Source organism: Acomys russatus, chromosome 29 (assembly GCF_903995435.1).
Source record: "Acomys russatus chromosome 29, mAcoRus1.1, whole genome shotgun sequence".
Taxonomy (NCBI): Eukaryota; Metazoa; Chordata; class Mammalia; order Rodentia; family Muridae; genus Acomys; species Acomys russatus.
In genome coordinates this window covers 33378981-33390323 of record NC_067165.1, presented here as the reverse complement: position 1 = coordinate 33390323, position 11343 = coordinate 33378981, and positions in this window count along the sequence as shown.

Sequence of the window (11343 nt, the reverse complement as noted above, 5' to 3'; positions counted from 1 at the left end):
CCTGATGTTTGGCTGTGGGTCTCTGCATCTGTTCCCATCAACTGCAGAAAGGAGTCTTTCTGACTCCCGGACTAGGCACCCTTCCAAGAGTATAGCTGAATATCATTTCACTGGGGTTTTTGTTGTTGTTGTTGTTGTTGTTTTGGCCAGTTGTGTTGGGTTCCACCCTAGGTCTCTGAGGCGTGCAGCTTCCAGATCCTAGCCATTGAGGCAGTGTCTGGCATGGGCTCCCTCTCGTGGTTAGACCAGTCACTGGTTGGCAACTCCTACATGTTCCGAGCCACTATTGCCTCGGCACACCTTGCAGGCAGGACAGGTTATGGGTTGTACGTTTTGTGGATGGGTCGGCATCCCAGTCCTACCACTGGGAGCCTCGCCTGGTTACAGAAGATGACTGGTTCAGGCTCCATCTCCTCCATTACTAGGAGTCTTTGATAAGGTCACCATCATAAGACGTTCCAGAAGTTTCTACTGCACTAAGTTTCCACATTGCCCCTTAAATAGCCACCTATTCCAGTCTATCTCCTTGAACCCCCTCCCTCCCCATCCTGATCCCTCCTGTTCCCACCCTCCCCTGCCCCCCCCCCCCCCCCCCCCCCCGTCCACTTACAAAATCTATTTCTTCTTTATCTTTCTTTTCCTCCACCAGAAGGAGGGAAGCGATATGTTTGCATCACTCACCATGGTTCTCCAGAACAGGGCCAAGGAAAGCTTGCTGAGGGACGGAAGCTACTAGCATTCTTGGAGCCTTCACCTCTTGCCTCCCAAACTGAGATGCTGAAGACCGTCTCCTGTGCTCGCCTTAGTTACACGAGGTGCAACGTATGGATCAGATCGTTTATCATACCACACGGTCTTGCTGCACTACAGCACACCCAGCCTTGCTCCCCAAGGTATGTGATCCAAAGCCCTCTGACGGATGTGCAAAACTGTAAGTGCAGATGGTGCCGGATGTGTGTGTGTGTGTGTGTGTGAGAGAGAGAGAGACAGAGATGTTTCCTATACTTATGATAAAGTTTAATGTATAAATTAGGAACAGTAGAGAGTAATCATAATGATTGAGAAATAGGACAATGATACCAGCATATTATAATAAAAGTTATAAGAATGTGGTCTCTGCCCCTCCCACCCACCCCAAATATCTCAGTGCACTGGCTGGAGCAATGTCTCAAGAGTTAGTAGTGCATCCTGCTCTTTTTTTTTTTTTTTTTTTTTCTCTTCGAGACAGCATCCTGTTCTTTTAGAGCAGCAGAGTTTGGTTTCCAGCGCCCGTGCCAGCAGCCCACCACTGTCTGTAACTCCAGCCAATGACTGGCAGCTATGATGAGTCTTGGAACAAATGGATTTGCCTAGAGATCATCACAGTGACACATCTGACACATCTGCATGAACCAAAAGTCAAGGGTGACCAGTGACCGGAGGATGAGGCATTTGACCTTTTCCCCAAAGGGCCTGCCGTCTCTGGTGCCAAGTGAAGCTTTGGAGCAGGCTGAGAGCAGAGCGCCGGGTGTGCCAGGGGCTGCTTACCCTTTCCAGTTCTTTTCCTGTGAGCGCCAGTAAGAAATCTGTGAGGTCTGAGGTTTAGAAAAATATAAATTCGCAAATAGTGCAAAGAAAATGAAGTAAAACAGGAGCCCAGAGGCAACCAGCTCACTGTGGGGGACCTCGACCTCTGTTTCTCTCTGCCTTTTTTCTCTGCAAAGCTATTATTTTTGTTATTAATCCACCAACATCTTGCACACAGCATTCCATTCCAGTCTAGCTGCTATCTTCAAGGAGACTCCCTAAGTGGATCCTTTCTCTCTCTCCTTCTCTCCCTCCCCCCTCCTTTGAGACAGGGTCTTATGTGTAGCTCTGGCTGAGCTGGAACTCACGGTGCCACCCAGGCTGGTTTCAGACTTGTGGGACTGCCCCCCCCTCCATTGCCAAGTGCCGGAATCATGTGTTCGAGCCGCCACACTGGGCTTGAGCAGTTTTCCTTCAGGAGATAGGACAGAGTTCATTTGAAACTTCCTTAGCAGGAGACACCTACCTGGTTTTCACTTTTTCCTGTGACCCTAAACTTTGGAATTAACTGTTGAGTTGAATGGCACAGAGAGGCCCCTTTCAAGCAAGATGCACTTTCTGCTAGAAAAGTGGAGAAATCCCGGCCGATCTAGTTGTGAAAAGGCTAGTTTTATGAGTTTAATTAAATAAATTTAGTGAGGTCTACAAAGCAAGTCCAGGATGGCCAAAGCTACACAGAGAAACCTTATCTCAAAAAAAAAAAAAAAAAGTGAGTTTGTGATTTTCTTCTTTCTTTCTTTCTTTCTTTCTTTCTTTCTTTCTTTCTTTTTGAGACAGGGTTTCTCTGTATAGCCCTGGCTGTCCTGGAACTCCCTCTGTAGACCAGGCTGACCTCAAACTCACAGATCCACCAGCCTCTGCCTCCTGAGTCCTGGGATTAAAGGCATGTGCACCACTGCCCCTTGCCAGTTTGTGATCTTTTTAGGAGTGATTTTAACTCTTTAATTATGTCTGTGCATGTGCATGCATGTGTGTATATACACACATGAATGCGAGTGTCTGGGGAGACCAGAAGAGGGCGTTGGACCCCCTGGAGCTGGAGGCATAGGTATTTGTGAACTGCCCAACATGGGAACAGAATTCTGACCTTCTGGAATAGAGTGTTCTTAACTCCAGTCTCTCTCTCTCCCTCTCTCTCCCTCTCTCTCTCTCTCTCTCTCTCTCTCTCTCTCTCTCTCTCTCTCTCTCTCCCTCCCTCCCTCCCTCTCCCCCCCCCCCCCCCCCCCCCCCCCCCCGGTGACTCTTTACGGCTATTTAAAAATGAAATGTTTATTTTTACTAGATCTACTCTAAAGGAATTACTTTGATCATGATGCTATTCTTCCAAGAAAACTCCACAAATCCATATCTGCACAAGCTGCATGTCCCAGCTTCACTGCAGCTATCTGATCTGTATCTAATCCACATATGTAGACAGCGAGAGGGTTATCGTTGGGTTCCTAAGTGATGGGCACCTCATGTTTCCCTTCCTTTTGGGATGGCTGCTTTAGAGTTAGGGTTTTGTATCTGGAAACTTCAAAGAGAATGCCCATTGTTTGACCATGGTCCCAGTCTGAAACTATCAAGGGAAAAATTCCACAAACGAACAATGTGTAAGTTTCCAATTTGGCACCTACCTGAGCAGTGTAATAAAAGCTTGTGCCACCCTGCTCCATCCCTCCAGGGCGTGAATCATGCCTCTGCCTCGTGAGTCTGGGTTATGTAACTCTCCCCGCCCACCTGTCACTCAGCCGTTCTCTTCGTTATCAGATCAACTCTTGAGATACCTTGGGACTTACTTGCATTCAGCTTACTCTTATTTTATGTAATAATGGCCCTAAGGGCAAGAATAGCGAAGATATCAGGAAGATGCGTTGTGAAGGCCAGGCTCCGCACGGTCTGCAGACTGGGGCCTCCTCCAGACCCCACAGATCTCCTGTAAATGGGAGGGGAGGGCACTATGCTCACATTCTAGGAACAGAATTTGAGGCCACTGGAGATTTCTCCCAGCACTTTTTCTCTCTCTCCTCCTATGTGGTCTGGACAGGGTGCCTGAGCACCTTGCCTATAGAGGTGACATCATCACGAACCTCTCCCAAAATAAAGCCCCATCCCTGTCTGTTTGTCTGTTACTGTCAGGGTTGCTTGTTTGAGCATCCAACAAGCAGGCAGGGCTTTTTTTTTTTTTTTTTTTGGTACAAGGTACCTTGTAGCTCAGGTTGGCTTTGGATCCCTGTGTAGCTGAGGCTGACCATGAATTTCTGGTCCTCCGCCTGCTGCTACCTCCTGACTCCTGGGATTACAGGCACACACCTGTCAGGGTTTTTGTTTGTTTAAGATTTATTATTTATTTTATGTGTGTGACTGCTCTGTTTTCATCCACACCAGAAGAGGTAATCAGATTCCATTGCAGATTGTTGTGAGGCACCATGTGGTTGCTGGGAAGAGCAGCCAGTGCTCTTAACCTCTGAGCCATCTCTCCAGCCTGTTTGTTTCTTGTTTTTAACACACCAGATTTCAGCTTTTTCCTCCTCCTCACCTTTGACCATTCTACTCTCAACTTGGTTGTGGGGCCTCTGGAGCACCATAGAGGGTTAAGACTGACAGAGTCTTGAGGAAATTAGAATACTTAATAGTAAAACAAACAAACAAGCAAGCAAACAAACTAACAAACAAACAAAGCTGGGCCATGTGGAGTGTGCCTTTAATCCCCGCTGTCAGGAGACAGCTGCAGGAGGAGCTCTGAGTTCCAGGCTGGCCAGGGATGTGCAGTGACACTGTCTCAAGTACATGAAGGCAAATGAGTGAACGTAAGTCACACACACACACACACACACACACACACACACGTCAAAACGGATGAAAGATAAAAAGTATCAGCACACCGTTTAGACAACATTAAAGGTCACAGAAGATAATGTATCCACTGTGGCCCCCTTCCTGTGAAGTCGGCCATGGTAGTCAGGAGTACGTTCTTCCTGGGGATACGAACCCAGCGACAGTGAACACTAAGTTTGTGAGTGAGGAAAGGGGGGCCTTCTGATGGTGGGTATACTGACGTAAGGGTACACGGACAGTGTGACATCACATTTCCCAAGCATTGCTGGATGCACTGGGAACTTCGGGCTTTTGAGACATACACACGTGCACGTAGCGTGGTTCTTCATTTTGCATCTTAAAATGTTTTCCGTTCTACCTGGAGAAAAGGCAGAGGGTTAGAGTACATAAAACTATGATTTGTTCAGGGTACCAGTGGTCAACTAGGACTGGACATGGTTGGGCACGTCTGTAATCCCAGCACTGTGGACGTTGAGGTGGGAGGATTGCTCATGAATTTGAGGTTATCTCAGGCTACCTGGTGAGTTCCTGGTCACCCTGAGTACAAGGAGAAACTTTGATAGAAGGGTGTGTGTGTGTGTGTGTGTGTGTGTGTGTGTATGCGTGCATGCGTGTGTGAGTATGTGTGTTTGTGTGTGTGTGAGTATGTGTGTTTGTGTGTGCGTGTGTGTGAGTATGTGTGTTTGTGTATGCGTGCATGTGTGTATGTGTGTGTATGCGTGCATGCGTGTGTGAGTATGTGTGTTTGTGTGTGTGTGTATGTGTGTTTGTGTGTGTGCGCATGTGTGCGTGTGTGTGTGAGTATGTGTGTGTGTGTGCATGTGTGCGTGTGTGTTTGTGTGTGTGTGCATGTGTGCGCGTGTGTGTGTGCATGTGTGAGTATGTGTGTGTGTGTGAGTATGTGTGTGTGTGCATGTGTGCGTGTGTGTGAGTATGTGTGTGTGCATGTGTGCGTGTGTGTGTGTGTGTGAGTATGTGTGTGTGTGCATGTGTGCGTGTGTGTGTGTGTGTGAGTATGTGTGTGTGTGCATGTGTGTAATATCAACAATAATTTAGGGCTAGGCCTAACGCAGCAAAGAGCAGCAATGATTGTCTCTGAGAGTGTGAACACAGGCTACTTCTTTGTCCTTTTTATTCCTTAATGTCATTTTGAAGGTTTTTATATCATGAACATGTTATGATGTCTTTTTCATGTCTGAAAAAAAATCTCAGTGTTCATAACTACAGGCCCCAGGGAGTACTCAGTTAAGAGAGATGAGAGGTCGAGGGCTGCTTCTTGCTCTGCCACTTACCAGCAAAGTGACTCACACACGCCCAACTCAACTTCTCAGGGCTGAGATCTTCTGCTCTGAGAAACAGCAGCACTGTACCAGTGCACTTAGTTTGTTAGCAGGCCTTGGGTTAAGCTGGCTGGACTGCTCCCTGGATGGCTTCAATCACAGCGTGTCTCTCTGTTGCCCCCTTGTGGGCTCTGCAGGACCGACCGGCATCAGTCAGCCTGCCTGCCTGGCTCCTAATGTTGCACGGTGGGCGTGGTTCTAGTGCCAGGCACAGGGAAGGATGAAGCGGTTGCAAGTAACGAGTTTATGTAGCGTGAGGATTACAACAAACTCCGTGGGCAATTAGATCCTGGTACCGGGATGCCGAACAAAGAAATTGCTGCGGAGTTGTAAAAGAAGCCAGCGGCTCTAGGGCTGGCAAGTTCGAGAGAAGCATAAGCCCCGCCCCCTCCCCAACCTCACCCTTTTGCCGTCCTCCATCTCCCCCCTCCCCCCCCCCCCCCCCAGATCCAGAGATGGAGTAATGAAATCAAGGGAGGGTCACTGACGTGTCTTATTTCCCCTCGGAGCAGTTTGCTAGAGAAAGCAGTAACGAATATTAAATTCTTCCTTTGCATATGTAAATAATTTAGTATAGGGATGATCAGGTTTATAGGAAAGCTGAGCCGTAGAGAGTGGAGCTAAGAGATGGTAGTGTGGAAGCACTGTGGTCCTGACAGCTTGTGAGGGGCAGAAATAGGAAAGGACCGTATTCCATCCTGCTACTGGCCGGGCTCCCTGTGGATGGAGCCTCTGTGGGTTAAGTGGGTGAGCCGAGGGGACTCTAGGAATCCTGAGGAAGAGGACAAGGTCGTTGAGGGCAAGTGGGACTGACAGGCACAGAGGGTGACCAGCGCCACCAGAAGCAGAGAAGAAAGAGGAGGGGCTGGGGAATGGCTCAGATGGTACAGGGTTTGCTGTGCAAGCACGGGACTGGCGATCTCTCCTCAGCATCCAGATAAAGCTGAGTGCTAGTACTAAATGCGCAATCCAAGCATGGGCGAGTTGGGGGCAGGAAGACCCCTGGCGAACAAGGGCCAGCCAGCTTAGTTGAATCTGTGGGTTCCAGGATCAGTACGAGACGCTGTCTCAAAAGGTAAGATGGGAGGCGAGCAGTCGAGGAAGACTTCTGCCATTGACTTCTGGCCTCTACACAAAGGAATGAGCACGCACACATGCACACATGTGTGTGCAAAAAGAGAAAAGGGACTTGCAAATCAGAAACACACACACACACACACACACACACACACACACACACACACACGGCACATCAGGTACACAGACTGCAAGTAAAATCCCGTCTATAGCGCTATCATGAACTCCACAGCCGGGACATCCTTCTCAGAGACAGCCAGACAGCCAGGTAGAGTGCTGTCCTGTGCCGAGGTCACCGATGGAGCAGGTCTGGGTGGTGGGTGGGGGTGGGGGGGTGCTCCATGTCTCGGCTGATTAGTGATGCCTACTTTGTTCCCTGTGCCCACTAGCCAGAGCGAGAGGCTGTTTACTTAAGTCCTAGAGATGCACAGGCTGTGACAGTCAGACACGGCTAAGTTGATGTTTAACTCTGCTTACGGAGTCTACCTTCTTGACACGAGCAAATGAACAAGACAGGCAAGACTGCTCTAACAGTGATATGGAGAGAGCGTGATGCCAAGACAGCTTTAAAGTCTTGCCTGTTTCTAGAAAAAAAAAAAGGATAAGCATATTATGAATTTATGTTTGCTGATCACAGGTCCCCCACAGAGCTCTGTAAGGCTTCAGTTTGAAAAAATAATATATATTGTTACTACAGAAAAAAAGACAATGAACTCTAATTGTACATTCAACACCCGAATTCAGTTGGTTCTTATAAAAATACATTAAAAATAAGAGCAAGACCTTTTTGGTTTGTGTGTGTGTGTGTGTGTGTGTGTGTGTGTGTGTGTGTTTGTTGTTGTTGTTTTTGAGGCAGGGTGTTAGCCTTGGGTGTCCTGGACTTGCTTAGTAGACCAGGCTGGACTTGAACTCACACAGTGATCCACCTGTCTCTGCCTCCCGAGTGCTGGGATTAAAGGTGCGTGCCACCATGCCTGGCAGCAAAGGCCTTTTTTATTCTATTCTTTTCTCCCTTGTCAACCTGCATTTTTTCCAAACCCTTCCGCTCATCTTTGGGTCTGCGTGCACGTGTGTTTTCATCTAAGTGTTTCATGCGTACTGAGTAAACCCTGCCCATTCCCCACCCCGTTCTCCCTTCCCAGCACCCCCTTTTCCTATCAGTCCCTTGTGAAGAGACTGGCCTATGGAATGGCAGGATATTTTGGCTAGCTGTACAATCTGACAGAGAGTTAATACCTAAAACATACAAAGCATTAAAAAAAAAAAAACCAAATCACCAGAAAACAAAAACAAATCAAGCTACATAGCTGATCCAAAGGTGCTACTGAAGTGGACAGATGGGTCTTCAGTGATGAAGTGCAAATGATGATTAAACATGAGAAAACTGACAACTTCTCTGGCCATCTGAGCTATACAACTACAGAAGCTGTGTTGATAACCCGTCTCGCTCCAGTCAGAATGCAGTCATGGAGGAAGCAAAGGACAACAAATTCTACCTGCCGATGTCGGACCAAGGGCGTCTCTTCCGTTGGCTCTATGTTGGTGACTCTGTGCTCCACGCAAAGGCTGACCAGAATGGCTCCTTCTGCTATATGCCGTGTCTAGGAGAGCTGTCCGTGGGACAGCAGGTGGTCTTTATTTTTCCCCTGACCTCCTTGTTTTAAATGCTGTAAAATGTTGGATGCCTGTTCCAAAGCAGGGGAATGGTGCTCCCATTGAGGTGTACCGAGGTTGTCTTTGGTTGTGTTCACACCTCAAGGGTTCCTAACACCCTTGGACACACTCCTCAAATGCAAGTGCATGGTTTGCTTTAGGAAGGACGATGGGACGGACGTACTCCTTCATCCACAAAGTCCAACTTCATTTCTGTTGCTATGATAAAATACCCGACAAAAAGCAACTACTACGGGGAGAGCATGCTACAGTTCATCACAGCTGCAGGTGACAGTCTATCATTGCAGGGAAGTCAAGGCAGGAACTTGAAGCAGCTGGTGACATCAGAGCCACAGTCATGTGCAGAGGGGAATGAATGAATGCATGAGCAGTGCACAACTAGCGTTCCCTAGCCTTACACAGTCCAGGGCCCCCAGAACAGTGCATGGACAATCCCTCATTGAGAAACCCCTCCCTGCACATCCTAGATTGTGTCAGGCTGACAAAACTACTCATCATAATTCTATTCCTGGCAAACTTGACACACAGACATATCACTAAGCCACAATCCTCTATCCCTTGTCCTCAAGGCCTCATGTTGATTACATAGTATAAAACATAGCCAACTTTTAAAGGTCCCCAAGTCCTTGAAAATTGTAACACTTTAGATATCCAAAAGCTCTTAACTGTGAGCACCTATAAGAAGAAAAAAAAAAAAAGTTATGTGCTTCCAACATAACAATGACAGGAAACAGAAGAGACTAAAGAGTTGGGGGTGGGGCACTCTTTGTAAGAACCGAGTCTGGAAATACAAGATTCATCTTTCATCAGGGTGGAGCTTTCATGAACCCACTTCTCTTAAAAAAAAAAAACGTTTAATTTTTATTTATTTATGAGTGTATGTGTATGTGTATGTGTATGTGTGCATGTGTGCATGAGTGCAGTTCTTGTCGAGGCCACACGAGGGCGCCAGATGTCCTGGAGCTAGAGTTACAGGTTAGGGGATGTCCCACGTGCATGCTGGGAACCGAGCTCCTATCTTCAGAAAGAGTAACTACTGAACCAAGTCTCCAGTCGCAGACCCCACTTCTTAAAGGTCTCACTACTGTTAATGCCCGGCTGGTGCTCTGGAGAGAGTCCAGGGTAGTTTCTCTCTGGGGTTGGATGCTGATGCCCTTCTAGTTCACTTTATCTCTTGGGTGACCAGAGCTGATGGCTCAGGCAACCGATCAGGATTGAAAGAAGAAAAAGGAAGAAAAGGGAAAAAGAGCCCAAGGTTTCTTCTCTAGGGACTGGTTGTACTGCGGCTGAGGAGAACTTAAACTGAATGCAAGTTTCCTATGGCTGAAGCTGTAAAAGCAGCTTCTGGCTAGAAACTGCACGGGGGTCGTAAAAGGAGGCTCTGATCTGTAGATAGGCCTCTCCAATAAGTTGGTGTAAACTTAGGCTTATTAGCCGTAGAAGGCTGATGCCCCTGAGTCTGCTAACTTATTTGCGAATCTATAGAGAAATAAGTAAGAGAGAGAAAGATAGAAAATAAACCACTCACACACATATGTTCAAGAGAAGAGGACCAGGAGAAAAGGTGGATGAAGTCAGGCATCTTAACTTCAACTGAAGTTGAGCTGCTCCATTTTTTTCTCTTCAACTTTTTTCTCTCTCACGTTTATTGTAGACCATACTTATACTTCTGAGAAAAGGGAATTACCTCATAGTCAAAACAGTACAATTAATCACAAAACAGATGAATTCTAAAAATACAACAGGTTATATGTTTTAAAGCTAAACATTTCTTATCTATGTATCCATTGCATAAATTCATGGTGAGTTCAGAATGACGAAGATTGGCAGGGTCTAAGGTTAACAGGGTCTGAAACTTACAAGAGTATACAACTTATCAGTTAGGACGGACCTGGCTATACATTATCCAACTATCTCTTAGTTCATTATGAGCTGAGGACAAAAAGTTTATCTGTCTTTCATTCTAAGAAACAGAGTAAATTCAGACATCTCTAGGTAGCTTCATTCCACTTAGGTCATGAGAAGTTTAAACAAACTTGCCCATATTTATGGTGACAATACCAGGATTTGTGGTGTCATCTGTAGTGGAGGCTTATCTGAAGCCACAAATCTGCTGGTAGGCTATCCTGGTGAGGCATCTGGAGGTCCACAAAGGTATTTATTGCAGCCATAAACTAACTTTAGCTTTTAAAACTATTTGAGTCAAATCAGGAATTCCATAATCAGGGATTATTTCATCTGGATAACAAAAAGTACATCTTCAATAAGATCCTCTAGGAAATTTGCTCAACCAGAGCTGGTCAGTACCCAGAAAATAACAATTCGCACCAATGCCAGATGTATTTACTTTTGGTTTTTCGAGACAGGGTTTCTCTGTGTAATCTTGGCTATCCTGGACTCGCTTTGTAGACCAAGCTGGCCTTAGACTCACAGTGATTCACCTGCCTCTGCCTCCCTGGGTGCTGGGATTAAAGGTGTTCGCCACCATGTCTGGCTCTAATGCCAGATTTCAGAGAGATGCAGCAGTGCACAATCGACAGGGTAGGCAGAGGTTGGAAGCAGTTCTGGGATACATCACGATACAGACCTTGCAAATATTGGATCACCTCCAGAGATCTCTCATGCCTCCTGGACTTTCCCAAATCAATGGCTCCTGACAGCATGTCAGAGGCTGGAAGCAGTTTTGGGGTACATCGTGGTATAAGACCTTGCAAACACCAGATCACCTCCTAGACAGCCCACATGCCTAGTGAGCCCCCTCAACAGGGCGGCTCTTGGCACACTACTTGGGCACTGCCGCACTGGACACCAAGCTTTTGCCGCATGAACCTTCGGAGGATCAAGCATATCCAAACCACAGCATGACCAA